The sequence below is a fragment of the Macrotis lagotis genome, chromosome 1 (assembly GCF_037893015.1).
Source record: "Macrotis lagotis isolate mMagLag1 chromosome 1, bilby.v1.9.chrom.fasta, whole genome shotgun sequence".
NCBI lineage: Eukaryota > Metazoa > Chordata > Mammalia > Peramelemorphia > Peramelidae > Macrotis > Macrotis lagotis.
This window is the reverse complement of record NC_133658.1, coordinates 118,999,224-119,015,588: the sequence shown is the minus strand read 5'-3', so window position 1 is coordinate 119,015,588 and position 16,365 is coordinate 118,999,224. Positions and strand designations below refer to the sequence as shown.

At 36.4% G+C, this 16,365-nt stretch overlaps 1 protein-coding gene across 3 annotated transcripts in view; it reads right to left on the bottom strand.

Moving 5' to 3' along the window:
* Window positions 1–16,365, bottom strand: part of COMMD1 (copper metabolism domain containing 1) — a 289,683-nt gene that overhangs the window by 178,298 nt on the left and 95,020 nt on the right. The gene's annotated exons all lie outside the window — the stretch shown is intronic.

Sequence of the window (16,365 nt, the reverse complement as noted above, 5' to 3'; positions counted from 1 at the left end):
AGTATTAAATCTTTGACAATTTGGAGAATAATAATAATAATAATAATAATAATATTCACAGGTATTTAGATTTTTTTCATGACAATACCATGAGGTAAACAATCAAGAGATTATTATTCCTACTTTACATCTGAAGAAACTAAGAGTCTTGAGAAACAAAAATGGTTGCCTATGTTTGGCAGCCAAGTAAGTGCTGATTCCTGGCAAAATTACAGAATTAGAAGAATGACTTAAAAACATCTAGAAAAGAAAGTAACAATCTCAGGGCCAATAAGACTTCAACACCAACAGATCATACACACCAAACTAATACCATCTCCGTATTTTGGACAAACTTATTAGACTGGTAATTCAGGGAAATGCTTTAGATATTGTTTAGTTAGGTTGTATTTTTCAAAATGAACTTTGTAACCTAAACTTAACAAATGCCAAATAAAACAAGTGTTGCAACGTTCATAGTAGAATAGAAAAAGAGAATTATACATGAAATGGAATATATTATAGACCACTTTATTAAAAATTACATAATGAGCTTAATATGCAAATTGCAAATCAGTCCTATTTGCAGTTCTTTCCTGACCTTCCTTCTGTTCTTTTTTGTGAATTTTTGATAAATGCTTCAGTGATCCCTTTTCATTCTTTATTCTACTTTTTTCATCCTAACCTCCCTCTCCCTTTCATATACCCCAATGAAAAATAAAAAATAAAAACAAAGCAAATATACATAGTAAAACAGAACAAAATCCTATGGTAGCCATGGGTGGTCTGAAAAATGTGTCTTATGATCTATCTTGGGTCCATGATCTCTCTCTCTTGTCAACTGTTTTTCAAGATTTATCAAAGCGTTTGATAAAATCCCTTATAATTATAATTAGTACTTAAACTATACCTGAAGGTATACAAAGTTATAAAAACTGTTTTCATCTGCTCCTCACCATAAGCCTGTGAGGGGGTGCTATCATTACCCCTATTTTACAGATGAAGAGACTGAGTAAGTTGAAAGGACTTGCCCAGAGACAACCAGCTAATAAGTATCTGAAGTAGGAGTCCAACTTGGGTCTTTCTGATTCTAAGCTCAACAACCCTCTACCTACGTCACCTATCAGTTGCTTCCACACAGAGAGATATAAACTGAATAGTTCAATGAATTCAGGACTGGCTGAACAGCCAGACTCAAATCATCATTAACTGCTCCATCATCAGCTGGAAGGAGGTCTTGAGGACAGGATCCTAAAAGTCTATCTTTGCCCCTGGCTATGTGACATTTTTATCAATGACTGATAAAAATGGTCTATTTATCATATTTACCGTTGATGCAAAACTAGGCAGGATAGTTAACAGACTTTGGACAAAAAGACTTCTATAAACTAAAACTTTAGGTTGAAATTACAAAGAGGAAATGTAATCAATCAACAAAATGCAAAATTATGTAGGAAAATTAACACAGACTTTGGACTTAGGATACAAAAAGACTTCTATAGACTAAAACATTGGATTGAATCTACAAAGAAGAAATGTAATCAATCAACAAGCATTTTGCAGCAGGGATAATCAGGGGAACCACTGAAGAATTGGTATCCCTCCCATAGAGCTGAATATGCACTCTATCTCCTTGCTGAGGGTCATGAACCTCGATAAGATGAAATAGGAAACTTCTGGTTGGTCCCCAGTGAGAAGAGGGTTGCACTAAAGATGACAGGAAACAATACCATGGCTTGTTTTCATGGGTTATAACAGTCAAAAAAATTTCCACTAAGAGGCTAGCCTACTTATGATGATGGTTTTGGATGGCACTAGAAAAGGAGAGTTGATCTATTACTACTTACATACACTCAAAGTCTTTCTAGGATGATAAAATTTTCCAGAGTTTATGTTCCACAGGCATAGCCTTGGAGAACCCAGAGCCACATCCATTCCACATTGAGGAATCCACATGGAGTAGGCTTTTAAGGAATTTAAGAGTGATAAAAATAAAAATGACTCTTCTATCTACTACCTCGTTTAAGTCTCATAAGATAGATTGAAGAGATGCCCAAAAACCAACATGGAAGACCTATAGTTTCTACATTCAAGGAGACTTTAGTTCCAGAGCTTACTAGCCATGTGATCATAGGTAAGTCACTTATTCTGTCCCAGTTTCCTCATCTGCAATAATGTTTCTTGAAGAAAACCATAACATCATAGAGGTGATGCCATGACAAGCACATGAACTGGATTTGAGTGGGGCAGGAGGAGGCTGTGCTAAGTCACCACTTCATCTGGATTCAGTGGTCAGATATGGATCGGGATGACTGGGGATGACTCTGGGGGTCCGCCAGACTCCAAGTTCGGTGCTCTATCCATTGTACTACCTAGCTGCCTTTTCCTTATTTATAAAATGGGGTTAATAGCATCTACCTCCCAAGGTTATTAGAAGGATCAAATGAGATTTGTAAATCACTTAGCACTGTGTCAAACACAGGGTATATGCTTCAGTAATTCAATAAACATTTATCGTATTTTCAAACTTTTCAATATTCACAAAATATTACACTTATACTTGTATGCTAAAATGTCTTTGCAAGCTATGTCTTTTAAACTGCAAAAGACACAATTTTTCTCCTTGGTTGCGTGCTTATGTTGTGCTCTTTAGTCTCTGGGGCATTGATGAGAGGAGAAAAGTGGTTATTGCTAAGATACCCAAGCACAGGACATGCTTGATTCTCCAGAGAGGAGAGGCACAGGCTTATAGGTCTTCTTTGGGTTGTTTTACTGTTTGTTCAAAAAAAAATTTGTTTTATAAAAGTGATACATCATTTGTTCTTGACTGCATTTGGTGAATCCTGGAGTGACTTCTTTCCTTAATTTCTATAATTTTCATTCATTTTTTCCCTTTATTTTGGGATTCTCTAAAAAATCTGTCAGTACTCTAATTTACAACCTGAATGGAGTCCTTTTATCTCTAGCCCAAGTGATACAATTCTCCCACTGAACTTCACTAATCCCATCCCTGACCCTCTCCTGAATAGATATAGGTAATCAATAAATTTATCAATTATTTACTTCTACTATATGAAAACTTCTAAAATATGAAAACCCAGTGTGAGGCACTGGAAACATTATGAAGTCTCATTTGGGTTAGGCATATTATCAAAAAAATATTAAAACCTTGAGAATCCTTACATGAGATATTTTAGCAGTTTTGTAAAATAACATAAACCTGAAACTTGGTATGGTATCTATACGATAAATGGAGTTGCTGTGGTGTGATGGAAAGAATAGGAAACAGGAAGCTAGAAGACCTAAGTTCTAAATCCCAGCTGTTCAATTAACTAGAGTTATGTTCTTGAGCAAGCCATTTATCTCAGGCCTTTTTCTTTACCAATAAAATAAAGGAATTGAATTAAAATGACCAGTGCTGAAGTTCAATAATTTTGCTCACTTGTTGAAGATTGGTTATCAGTCTTGCTGAGGATTAATTGTTGCTTTGGTTAATATGGAGAAAATGCAAATACCTTTCCTTTTCTTTTCCCTATTACTCAAATGGCTACTACATTATAGGAAGGCTGAAGAGAAATGTTTTATTTTGCAATTATCAAAGAGATCTAAACTTCTGACACTGAATACAATCATTTTTGCATATGGCAGATAACATATCATTATGTCATATTTACTATTTCCAAGGGCAACTTGCTCAACCACATGCTGTGGCAACTCAAAAGTCTGTCTACACAGTCTACTCAAAGGATAATGAAACTGAATTTTCTTTTGTCATACCCTAGTAATGAACTACTAAAAATTTTGATAAATTTCAAAGTCACATTCATCCCTAGTTTGGGTTAGTTTCCATCATAAATATGCTACTTAAATTCATCCAAATTTGTAAATGATCAGAAATTCAATTCAATAAATACTGTTTAAAGATACTATATTTAAGACACTGAAAAAGGAGAAACAAAAACAAAAACTCCCTCAAGATGCTCATTTTTTAACAAGAGAAATATAAGAGGCACATGAATACAAAAATACAAGATAATTTGAAGAAGAAAGGAAGAACTAGAGGAAGCAAAAAAGGCTTTGCATGAGCTTAAAGAAACTTGTCCATTCTAAAATAGGGGAGAGAAGTATAGACTGCACACCAGACTTTGCCTAAAGCAAAAGTTTTTACCCTGAGGTCTGAAACAATTTAAAGAAATATTTTGATAGCTGAATTTCTATAAAATTTTATTTGTAATCCTATGTATTTAACTTTATGCATTTAAAAGATGTTCCAGGCAATTTTCAGACAAAGAAATCAAAACTATCTATATTCAAATTAAAATTACTCAAAATCGGGGCGGCTAAGTGGAGTAGTGTATAGAGCACTAGTCCTGGAATCAGGAGAACCTGAGTTAAAATCCAGCCTCAGACACTTAATAATTACCTGGCTGTGTGGCCTTGGGCAAGCCACTTAACCCCATTATCTTGCAAAAATCTAAAAAAAAATTACTCAAAATCATTACTGATTAGAGAACTGCAAATTTAACAACTCATACCTATCAGATGGGGTAATATGACAAAAAAAAAGAAAAATGACAAATTTTGGAGGGGATGTGAGAAAACAGATATTCATGTTTTGTTGGTAGAGTTGAGAACTGATCCAACCATTCTGGAAAGCAATTTGGAATTATGCCCATAGTTATATCACTATGCAAATTCTTTGATCAGCAGTACCACTGCTAGGTCTGTATTCCAAAGAGATCAAAGAAAAAAAAAGGTGGGGGAGGAGATCTAATATTTATAGCAGTTTTTTTTTTTTGTGCTGGCTAAGAATTAGAAATTGAAGAGATTCCCATCAACTGGAGAACAGCTTAAAAAGCTATAGTATATGATTGTAACAGAATATTATTGTGCCACAAGAAATGACAAGCAAGATGATTCCTTCACCTTGTTTAGACCATCTGCTGGACTTACATGAACTGATGCAAAGTGAAGTGAACAGAACCAGAACAACATTGTGCACAGTAACACCAATACTATAAAATGAAGGTGAATGACTTAGTTAATCTAAGGACTAACAGAGAAAGAACTGATTTTGAATGAATGCAGACTGAAGCATGCCATTTTTCAATTTCTTTATTTTTTTTGAGTCTTCTTATACAAAATGACTAATATAGAAATGTTTTACATATTTATACTGTATAACCTATTACCTGCTTACCATCTCAGGAAAGGGAGAAAAAGAAGGCTAGAATTTGGAAGTCAATATTAAAAAAAAAAAAAGATTAAAGCTGTTTTAGAATGTAATTGGGAAAAAACTCAAATAAATTTTTTAAAAAGTTATTGTTCAGGGGCGGCTAGGTGTTGTAGTGGATAAAACACTGGCCCTGGAGTCAGGAGTACCTGGGTTCAAATCCGGTCTCAGACACTTAATAATAATTACCTAGCTGTGTGGCCTTGGGCAAGCCACTTAACCCCATTTGCCTTGCAAAAACCTAAAAAAAAAAAAAAGATATTGTTCTATGGATTTCTTCTCTAGACTTCCACCTAACTGTCAGTCTTCCAGATCCCAACTCTGTCCCAGTCAAAAAGAAGGAAGTAGCTGACTTCTGTCAAAAAGAAAAACAAGCCACACCCCACACACACTTTTTCTCTTCCTTCTCTCCATACCCCTTATACCCAGAAAATTGTAACTTTGAAAAGTCACTGTTTTTTCCTCACTAATCTTTCCATAGTAAATTGTGAAATGTCAAATTTATTTATTCCTTAAAGTTTAGAAGCTCCCTTTGACTCAGCTCTCAGCTCCAATAATATGAAATAGGTAAATAGTGCATTAAAGTTAAATTCCTTTTTTGCAAATTTAACCTGAATTCACCTGGCAATTACGTTTCCTCCAACCTAATCCTCAGATTTCCATGCTCCTCAGCACAGCATCCCTCAACAACATTCAATGGGGGGAAGCCTTAACGTGGTGTTACTTACATTTTTTTATTTTACATTTTTACATTACATTTTACATTTTATTTTACATTTTTTTAAAGTGAAGTAAAATAATTCAGAAACATGAAGCACTCTAACAAGAAAAGGAGATCAAAGCTATAATTTTAAAATCAATTAATCTTTAAATTATATACAAAAGGGGAAAAGAATTACTCTCAGCCGCCTATAATGGTAAGTTGTTAAAAAAAAAAAGACCCATAATAGAGATAAATCTGTCAGATAAATAAACAAGTTAGATAATGAAAAGTACATAAAAGCTATCTAAAATGCTACACTATCATAAGAAGGAGAAGGTCAATGAAAGCTGGAGGAATCAGGGGAAGGTTCAATATCTGAAGTAGTATCTTGAGTTTTTCCTCAAAGGATTAATCAAGGATTGGCAGGTAGAGCATCTCAAGGAGAGGGAATACAACAAGCAAACATGTGGAGACAACGGTCAAGAGGGTGACAAGCAATCCAGTGTAGCTAGCATATAGGGCATAGAATCCCAGAGAATTACAGAACCCTAGAGATATTGTTAAAACATTGAGATAAAAATCTATAACATCCCCTTTAGCCCAAGCCAACAGAATAGTAAAATCATAAATCTAGAGCTGGAAGATACCTCAGAGGTCACAAGAGTCCTAATCCTTTTTTGTTCCACATATTGCCCTACTAACAGAGATAAAAGCCCTTATTGTTGTGCCCAGCATCTTGTTCAAGCCCAGCTTGTTTTGGCCTTGAGTCTTCCTGTCCCATTATTCTTATAGTATTAAGTTATTTTTCTGCATTGATATATTTTCTTTTTGTTGTTGTTGTTTTTGCCAAGCAACGGGGTTAAGTGGCTTGCCCAAGGCCACACATCTAGGTAATTATTAAGTGTCTGAGGTCACATTTGAACTCAGGTACTCCTGACTCCAGGGCCGGTGCTCTATTTACCGTGCCACCTAGCTGCCCTGATTTACTTTCAATGATGTAATAAAGCTGCAAATCATGCAGAACTGGTCTCTAGAGGATCAGAACTGAAAATAACCAAAAGGATAGTGGAAGAACATTCTATATCTGTAGCATATTCTCAACAATGATTTGTTTGTTAAGGAATACCAAAAGAAATGGCATTCAGAAAATATCAAATTAAAAAAGATGTATGAGATAGTTAATGAGAGCAAAGAATAAATGAAAAATTCAAGTGATATACTAATATCACTTAAGGAATGTTAAACAACTCAGAGAAAACTCCTCAATGGAGACCCAAACAAAAATTTCACAGAATAAGAAATGGATAGTTTTCAAGTTGCACTGAAGTACAATATCAATGTTTGTGAAATTCCTGTATAGAAAGGCATCTCTGACATCCTTCTGGGCCCTGAGAAATTCCTTAGAAATATAACTTTGGCTAGGCACCTTTAGGTCTGAAGATAGTCCGATAGGACCCAAGGGGTCATAGATATACCATAAAATTGTCTAAAGATTTACAAAGCAAGCTTGTTAAACTAATTGTCTTGCTGTATCTGTTAAATTCCAGGACTGCTTCCCCCCTTTCCCAGATGGGGCTGGAACCATAAAATAGTAAATTCCTGACTCCTTCCATCTCAGACAATCATTACACAAAGACCCTGACCCCTTCTCACCCCTATCTATACTGAGTCATATGTTTACATGTTTGTATTAGTATAACAAGATAATATATCTAACTGCTGACTTTGCTTCTGTATCCTGCTTGTTCTAATTCTCCCCCCCACAAAACACTATAAAAACCCTATCCCCTGAACATTCAGGTACTGTCTGATTTGGGTACTCAATCCCCAGATAGTCCCCGGGAATAAAGATCTCCTTATCAAATTCTGGTCTCAGTCTCACTCTTTGGGTACAACAGCACCACTTCAAAAAATTACCCTCACTGATGTGATTGTAGGTATTCTGATTTGTCCAGGCCTCAGATTCCTCTTTTCTATCTTAATCTCTCTGGTGGTGATTAATCTCATTTGCTCCCAGGGGTTTAATTATCATCCTTGTGTTGTTGACTGATGATCTGTGGTTGTTCCTTTTTGAAGAGTACCAATGGCATCACTGGGATGATGTTTTGACTTGCATGTGAATTGAAAAAAGTGAAGGGGCGGCTAGGTGGCACAGTGGATAGAGCACCGGCCCTGGAGTCAGGAGTACCTGAGTTCAAATCCGGCCTCAGACACTTAATAATTACCTAGCTATGTGGCCTTGGGCAAGCCACTTAACCCCATTGCCTTGCAAAAACTAAAATAGATAGATAGATAGATAGATAGATAGATAGATAGATAGATAGATAGATAGATAGATAAGTAAATAAACAAACAAATGAATGAATGAATAAATAAAAGTAAGTGAAGCAGTTACAGAAAGTCAGCAACCTCACTCTGTCTTCCAGAATCATCTGAGTCCAGTGGTCAGACAAAAGTTAAGAGAACTCAGAACACTAAGGATGCAGTGGATGACCCTGGGGTCTTTCTGATGTCTGATCAAACTCTAAGCACTCCCCAATGCCTGTTTGTGGAGGTTTGGCAAGATCTGGAAATTGATTATTACCTTCGTGGTTGTTACAACAAATAGTTCTCATCTGTCCAGGTCTTCATGTGCTTCACATCCCCCAACTCTGAAGAGTTTGAGGCCTGTTGGTTACCCTAACCTTGTTTAGCCCATCCCCTGAGACAACTGTACTGGGACCTGCCCAATGGGCATGCTACAGTTTATTCTCAGATCTATCTAGACCCAGTCTCTCCAGGGTTTCAGTCACGTACTACCAATGGACTATTGGACATTTCAAATTAGATGTACCAGAGATATTTCAAACTTAACATGTCCAAAGCAGGACTCATTATCTTTTCCCCCAAATCCTCTACTCCTGCAATTTTCCCTATATCTCTTGAAAATATTGAAATTTTCCCTATACTTCTTGAAAGCATTATTCTTCTAATCTACTAGACTCATTATGACAATGTTATCCTCAATCTCCCTCATCTCACAATCAGCTGCCAGATCCTGCCAGACCTCCACAAAATTCTTGTATCTGATCCCTCCTCTCTACTAATACTGCCGCTCCATTAGCTTCTTGCCTAGATTATTACAAGTCTCTTATTAATTCCCCTTTCACTCTCCAATCGGTTCTCCATACAGATGAGTCCCAATGGATCTCTTCAGCCCATTGGGCAGGACTCCCTCTCCCACACTTTGTGAACCAGCCAAATTGGCTTTCTTCAGTTGGCTCACACAGGACATTCCATCTCTGTTTCCAGGCTTTTCCACTGGCTATTCTGGTTTCCTCGAATGTACTTCTTCACTTCCAACTTAAAGAATCCTCTTTCTCCAAGAAGCAATTCAAATACCAGCTTCTATATATAGTCTTCCCTTCTCTTCCCCTTTCTTCAGCCTCTAAAGCCTTCCTTCCCCAAATACTCCATTGTGGGCTCCTTTATTCATATATATATATGCCTATAAATATATTTATATTTATATATGTGCCTGTTTTTCTTGTTTAAAATGTAAATTGCTTGAGTATAAGGGATTGTTTCTTTCATTGTGATGCTATCACTAGTGTCTAATACCTCCCCCACTTTCAGTCTCTCCCCGATGCTTCTCAAGGGAAGGGACTGTCTTCCTTTTGGCTCGTATTTATACTCCCCATGCTTAGCACAGTTATCACATAATAAATGTATGCCAACTGACCAAATGGCATAGTGCCCAGCATATAATAGGTGCTTAATAGATGCATGGAAATTAAAAAAAATTAAACTCAAAGAGCACCCTGTGCAGCAGATGAGCTTCTCCACGTACTTCCTTTCAAGAAGATTATATAGTTAGAAAATTGAAGTATATAGGATAGAGATGGTATTTTCAGCAATGCTTCTAGTTGAAGGAAGATAAGGGAAGACAAATAACATTTTATCTGGCTAAAAGATGGTAGTTGAGATAGGGATATTAAGCTGGCTAAGAGTATGAGAGCTAAAAAATAGGATTTGTTTTTCTGTCCTCTGGTTTAAGACATGGTAATTATGAGCTATTGGATAGAAATCAAATTTATCTAATGAAGAATGCACTTGCCTAGAGGAAAATTTGTAAATTTGATTTAGACCTGAAAAAAAGGGAAAGATAGAAAAACATTAGTAAATCAGATACCAGAGAGAGTAACAGGTATGTCCCAGTAAGAAGAACAGCAGTGGAACAACTCTTCTTCAATACAGATTCCATGGATGAAGTGCTTGAAGTGGGACACTGAAACCAGATGGCAGGGCTTGGCCAAGTACAGCCATGAGGCCAAGAAGAGCCACAAATGAAGCTCATTCTTTTGTATACTTTTACCCTTCATCCTGGGGTTGAACAGCTACAGATTGTAATCTGAGGGCTTAGAAGTGATCCCTTTTATAGAGGATTTTTCTAGTTATCTTGCATCCTTATTTATCATTGCATGTAGCATATGTACTATAGTCTTAGCATGTTCTTTAAAAAAAAAGATTTGTTGAATTAATTAATAGAATAAACTCATTATGCAGGAAGTTGGACCACATGAACTCTAAGTTGCTTTTCAAATCTAGGATTCTTCTTCTATGTCATTCAATAGTATTTATTAAGTGCCTTTTTTTGCTGTTGTTCAGTTGTTGAGAGACAGCTCCTGGGAGTGATTTACACGTATCCTTGGTGACCTTTTCCATCAGAGATATGTATGTATTCTTGCTCTTCATATGGATTTGTTAGCTCTCCAGTGAACCCTGACCTGGGACAATCTGTGGCTCTGGGAGGTGGTTGTAAAAAGGCTTTTCTGATAGAGAAGTATGCAGATTTCTAAGAACAAATATTGTAAATTTACCCAGGAAATTTGGAAACTGGTTCTCCTTTAATTGGTTCTGAGATAAGTTTTTTTGTTATAAAAGTCAGAGTTTCCAAAAATAAATCAGTAGATTTTGTATCACAATCTTGTGCGTGTACATTTCTACTCAACCTGACTCTCACAAGTCAATGTCCAGACACACACCAGAGCTATCACAGGCGATAACTGGTGCCCAAATCAGGACAGACGAACCTGGAGGGGAATCAGTCTTGAAAGGAAAGACATGGTCTGGATATCTTGCTGGGTTGAAAACAGAGCACTCTTAAAGGGACAGCAGGCAATTAAGGTAAATATTTTTTTTATTTTTTATCAGGTCTAAAACAGAGAGCATTACTATGGGACAGGGACAGTCTAAGGATAGAAGACATTATTTGAAAGTGCTAAAGCAGATAGTTAAAGAGGCTTGTTAATAACAACAAAACAATTGGAAGAATTTATTGAATGTGTACAAAAATGTGGTCCTTAGTTTCCAGAAGAAGGAGTATTAAGTATTGAAAAATGGGAAACTGTGGGGAAACAGATGAGTGAACATTTTAAACAGGAAGGTCAGGAGACATTTCCTACAGGAGTCTTTTCACAGTTGTGTCTTTTTCTTGTTGAGTCCATAGACCATCCTGTCCATGGGGTTTTCTTGGCAAGAATGTTGGAATGGTTATTTCCTTCTCCAATGGATTAAGGCAAATGGAGATTGAGTGACTTGCCCAGGAACATAAGTAAGAGTTTGAGGTTGAATTTTTGATTCTCTATCCACAGAATGGACTCCTTTATTAGATGCCAAATACTACACTAAATGCTAGGGATACAAAAAAGGCAAAAAACAGCTCCACCCAAAGGGAATCTAAGGGGAGAGACAGCATGGAAATGAATATGTCAATATAAAGTATATATACACACACACACAAACCTACACATAGGATAAACTAGAAATAATCAAAAGAGGAATGGTATGAGCATTAAGGGGGAATCAGAAAAGGCTTCTTGTAGAAACTGAGACTTTTAACTAGGATCTAAAGAAAGTCAGGGAAGCCAAGAGCTGGAGATGAAGGAGAGATTTACAGGCATAGGAGACAACTGGTGAAAATGCAAAAAGGTGGGAGAAAGACTGGTGTGCAAAACAGCAAGGAAGCCATATATTCATATACATACACATATATGAGAGATATAGATATGTATGAATATGTATATGTATACATACATTTTATTTTTTGTATATACACACACTTTTACATACACACACATCTTGTTTATTCACAGTTGTTTGTATGCTGCTTCCCCATGAGGCTATGAGCTCCTGGAGAACATGAAATGCACCCCCCCTGATTAATGCTACACCCGACAGGATGGCCAATTTGTTGGCTAAGTGGAGGACAGACTAGAGTGAGGAGAAAACCTGCAGCAGACAAACAAACTGGAGGCCATAACAATAATCCAGGTAATGTGGGTTCATACCAAGGTGGTATTCACATCAAGGAGAGAAGGATGAGTACCTGAGAAATGTGACAAAGGTAGGATTGACGGGACTATGCAACAGATCACAAATGGGGGCAATCAGTGAGAAAATGTGGAGTCAAGGACGATATGGAGGATGTGAGCCCAGAGACTGGATATAGGATGATATGGAAAATGGAAGATGGAAAAATTAAGAAGAGGGGAAGGTTTGAGGGAAAATAATGAGTTCAGTTTTAAATAAGTTGAGCTTGAGATGTCTATGAGACATCTGATTCAAGATTTCGAATAGATAGAGTTAGGGTTGGATAAACAGAAAGGAGAATTATCCCCATAGAAATGATCACTGAATTCATGGGAAATAATGAGATCACCAAGCAAAAGAGTACAGAGCGAGAAGAAAAGAGGGTCCAGGATAGAGTCTGGGGAGACAATCAAAATAATTGTAACTTGCTTAAAGCACAGAGGACTGAGAAGGAGTGATCCAACAGCAGGAGAAGCAGCAGATAGCATCTTCACGAATCCTAGGGAGAGGAGGGTATCAAAGAAGAGAGGGTGCTCAGTAGTGACAAAGTCCACAAAGAGGTCAAGAAGGATGATTATATGATAAATAATTACTAATCTACTAAGTAGAACTGTAATACTAACCAGTGTACATGTATGAGGTTTAAAGTCAGAGATCACTCACAATCAGGATATGGCCTGTTTTATTCTCTCCAAAGCTAATTACTTCTCACTTTATCTGGATTGATTTAATATTTGGATTTGACAATTAAATGAAAAGGAAAATTTACTCTTTTCCCTATTACTGAGAATAGGCTGTTCTTTTTTCAAGTGAAGATACTACTGCCTGTTTAAAACTTTGTAATGAACACTGGCACATTGCTTTGCTACTACACAAGTATATGCCTGCTTTAGTTCTATTCTCCATTAGTAAGAGATTCAGTGAAAATAACAGCAAGAAAGAACAAAAAGAAAAAAGGCATTCTATGAAGTGTGGTAAGAGATCACAATTTACAATCATAAATATCTGACAATAAATGTTTGTTGAATTCAGTAAAATATTTATAAGAGCTGAGGATTCCTGAGAATTCTAGTAAAACTTTCCATATTCATTTGCTCAGAAATGCTTCCAAAAATTACTTTTTTGGTCTATAAATACAGTGAACAACCACAGCCAAAAGTAGGAGGTCAATGCAGTCTGAAGCAAGATGTTTGAATGCCCTGAAACTGCTCTCCAAAGTGGTGAAAGACTGGGTCCTGGTAGTATTTCTTTACAGTATAAGCACCTCTTAATGTAGCTCTGAGTCATCATTAAAACTTTTTCTGATGTACTCTTTTGAAAGAAAAAATCATTACAAGTGACTAAAAAATTATTCCTGTAAGTAAAAATGGGAATTCACCAACAAGAACACTAAACATGAGCCATTCTTCCCATGAGTTTCATACCAAACTGTCTGACCACATGGACTTTATGTGGCCACCTCTCGGCCTTCGTACCCAACCCCAACTTCTTCCCAAGGTCCCACCACTGTTTTTATAGAATGCCCTTAAGGAAATTAAACACTAAATACCCAGAAATTGCAACAACTTGACTATAAAACACACAAAAGACAGGAAGCACAGATGTTAATGTTTTAAGAAGAATTCTAAATCACCAGTTAAACAGATGGTTAATAGTTTTCCAAAAATGAGTCTTAAGCACTTCTGTGCTGTGAGGCATAGACAACATAGCAGGGAGAACTTTATTTCATGTTCTTGTTTGTGAAGGTTTAAATTTTCCAGGTTAAAATGCAAAGAGTAACCCCTCTAGTTTTAAGCTTGAAGGATAGCTCTAATATTGCTTGTGAAAGTAAAATATGAACTGTATGTAAATTATTTTTAGAGACTTGAAATTAAGAAGACAGATTGAGAATGGGTATATCTGAATTTAATTAAATCCTAAAATCTTTCATTTGTTCCTAAATCAATCAACAAAAGAGTTCAATATTTATACACAATTGCTAATTTGTTCTTTAAGACACCATGAACAATGCTGCATGTATTCAAAATTGGCACTAGAAATAACTAAAAAGTCAGTTTCTGGCTACATTTTGATAGAAAGAGATTGCTTCTCTAGTGAACCTCTTTTTGTATTAAAATGGAGTTTCACAATACAGACTGAGCTAAAAGTAAACAAAAGTAAACAGCATCTAGGCAAAGAACATACTTTCCCACAATATGTAAACATGACATGATGGATTTCATGGTATCATCACTCCCAGGAAGCAGTTCCTCCATTGTACCTCAGTTTTTCCTAAGAACTAGAATTTCCTTTTCTTTTCTCAAACAAAAATCAACATGTAATTAAACATCTTCTGAATCCATTGTGTTCCAACTGACTGAACTTAAAAGCTTTTTTAAAAAAATCCAATTTGGACTATTAAAAGCCACTCTGAATTTTCTACTCCACTATCAGTCTGCTTCAGGAGTTACAAGGCTCAACCACAGAAGAAATATTCATTTCAAAGAAAGATCTCTTGATAAAAGGAAAGCTGCTGTGTCCACTGCTGCTGAGTGTAAGATCTGTTGTTTTTAAGGCATCAGTAAGACCCCTCTAAGAGATTCAAATTGCCTCACTAAAAAATCAACAACAATAAAAAGATTGGAAATGTCAAGAGGGGCCCATGTTAGCTCTTTCTTATTTTTTTTTTGCAAGGCAATGGGGTTAAGTGGCTTGCCCAAGGCCACACAGCTAGGTAATTATTAAATGTCTGAGACCAAATTTGAACTCAGGTCCTCCTGACTCCAGAGCCGGTGCTCTATCCACTGTGCCACCTAGCTGCTCCCTAAAAGTTTCTTTTCTTCCCACAGATCTAGGATTGACAAGCTCTAGTTCAGTGTACTGCTACTAAACATACCTTGAAGAACAAGGCAGTCACCCAATGAGAGAAGTTAGAAGACAAGGGTATCTGGAAGCTTTATATATACTTTTTTCTCTACCTCCTTAGCAGAGTTTGAGTGGAGGACAAGGCTGAGGAGACTAGCTTGACTATCTGATACAAAGAACAGAGTATTTTCTGAAAATCATAGTTCTATAAAGAGAATTTTTAAAAATGAGTTTATATGAGGGCCCTCCTTCACTAAGATGATGCTACTAACTCACCACCAATACAACATACATTTATGAAGTTATTTTCCAGAAGTGGTGATATATATATAGATAGATAGATAGATAGGTAGATAGATAGATAGATAGATAGATAGATAGATAGATATAACAATTCCCTAGTTCAGGGGTCCTTATTCTAGAGGTTGTAACCTTTAAAAAAAACCCACACTTTGATAGCTGTATTTCAATATAATTGCTTTCCTTTATAATTCTATGAATTTTATTATATACATTTGTGAATATTATTGGAACCAACAGACTTGTTAGACTGCCAGAAAGGTTTATGAAACAAAAAAGGTTAAGAATATGTCCTACTTGGCCAAGTCCATCATATCTAAAGTCTGTATTTATTGTCCACAGCTATAGAAATAAAGGGCTAGTTAAGTACCCTTACTTGCCATATCTCCTGATGTTAGGCCAGCATGAGAAGAAATCTGTAATTTTAGTCCTAAGGATAAAGACTTATCCTGTGATTAAGAGGAGTTCTCAAGTGAGGAAATTCCATCTGCCAGTCCAGGTAAGCCCCTTCTCTTAAACTTAGGAGCTCAAATAAAAACAGGGTTTTGAGACTACATCCAAGGTTGTCCGACCCCTCTGGTTTAGAGCCCTTGGAAGTTAGGTGACTTATCTAGGTCACACGAGCAGACTGTCAAACAAATAACAAATTGATTGAGAATCTAAGGTACTTTCCAACTGTTTGTTTGTTAGTCTTTTAAATAACTATCTTATTCTTTAGAGGCTGGGGAGATGAGTCTATTGAATCAGGGATGGCAGCAGTAGCTACAGCTTATTTTGTTTGCCCTTCCCCCTCAGGCTTCCAGCTCTAAGAAGCAACTGCCAGCTCTGTCCCTTCCTTATGCAGAATTTTGGGTACCTTCTTGAGGTTGCTCAGAAATTCAAAATCATTTTTAAGGCCGAGTCTTTTGACAATCTGTCAGTCAATAAGCATTTATTCAAATATTCTATAACCAGG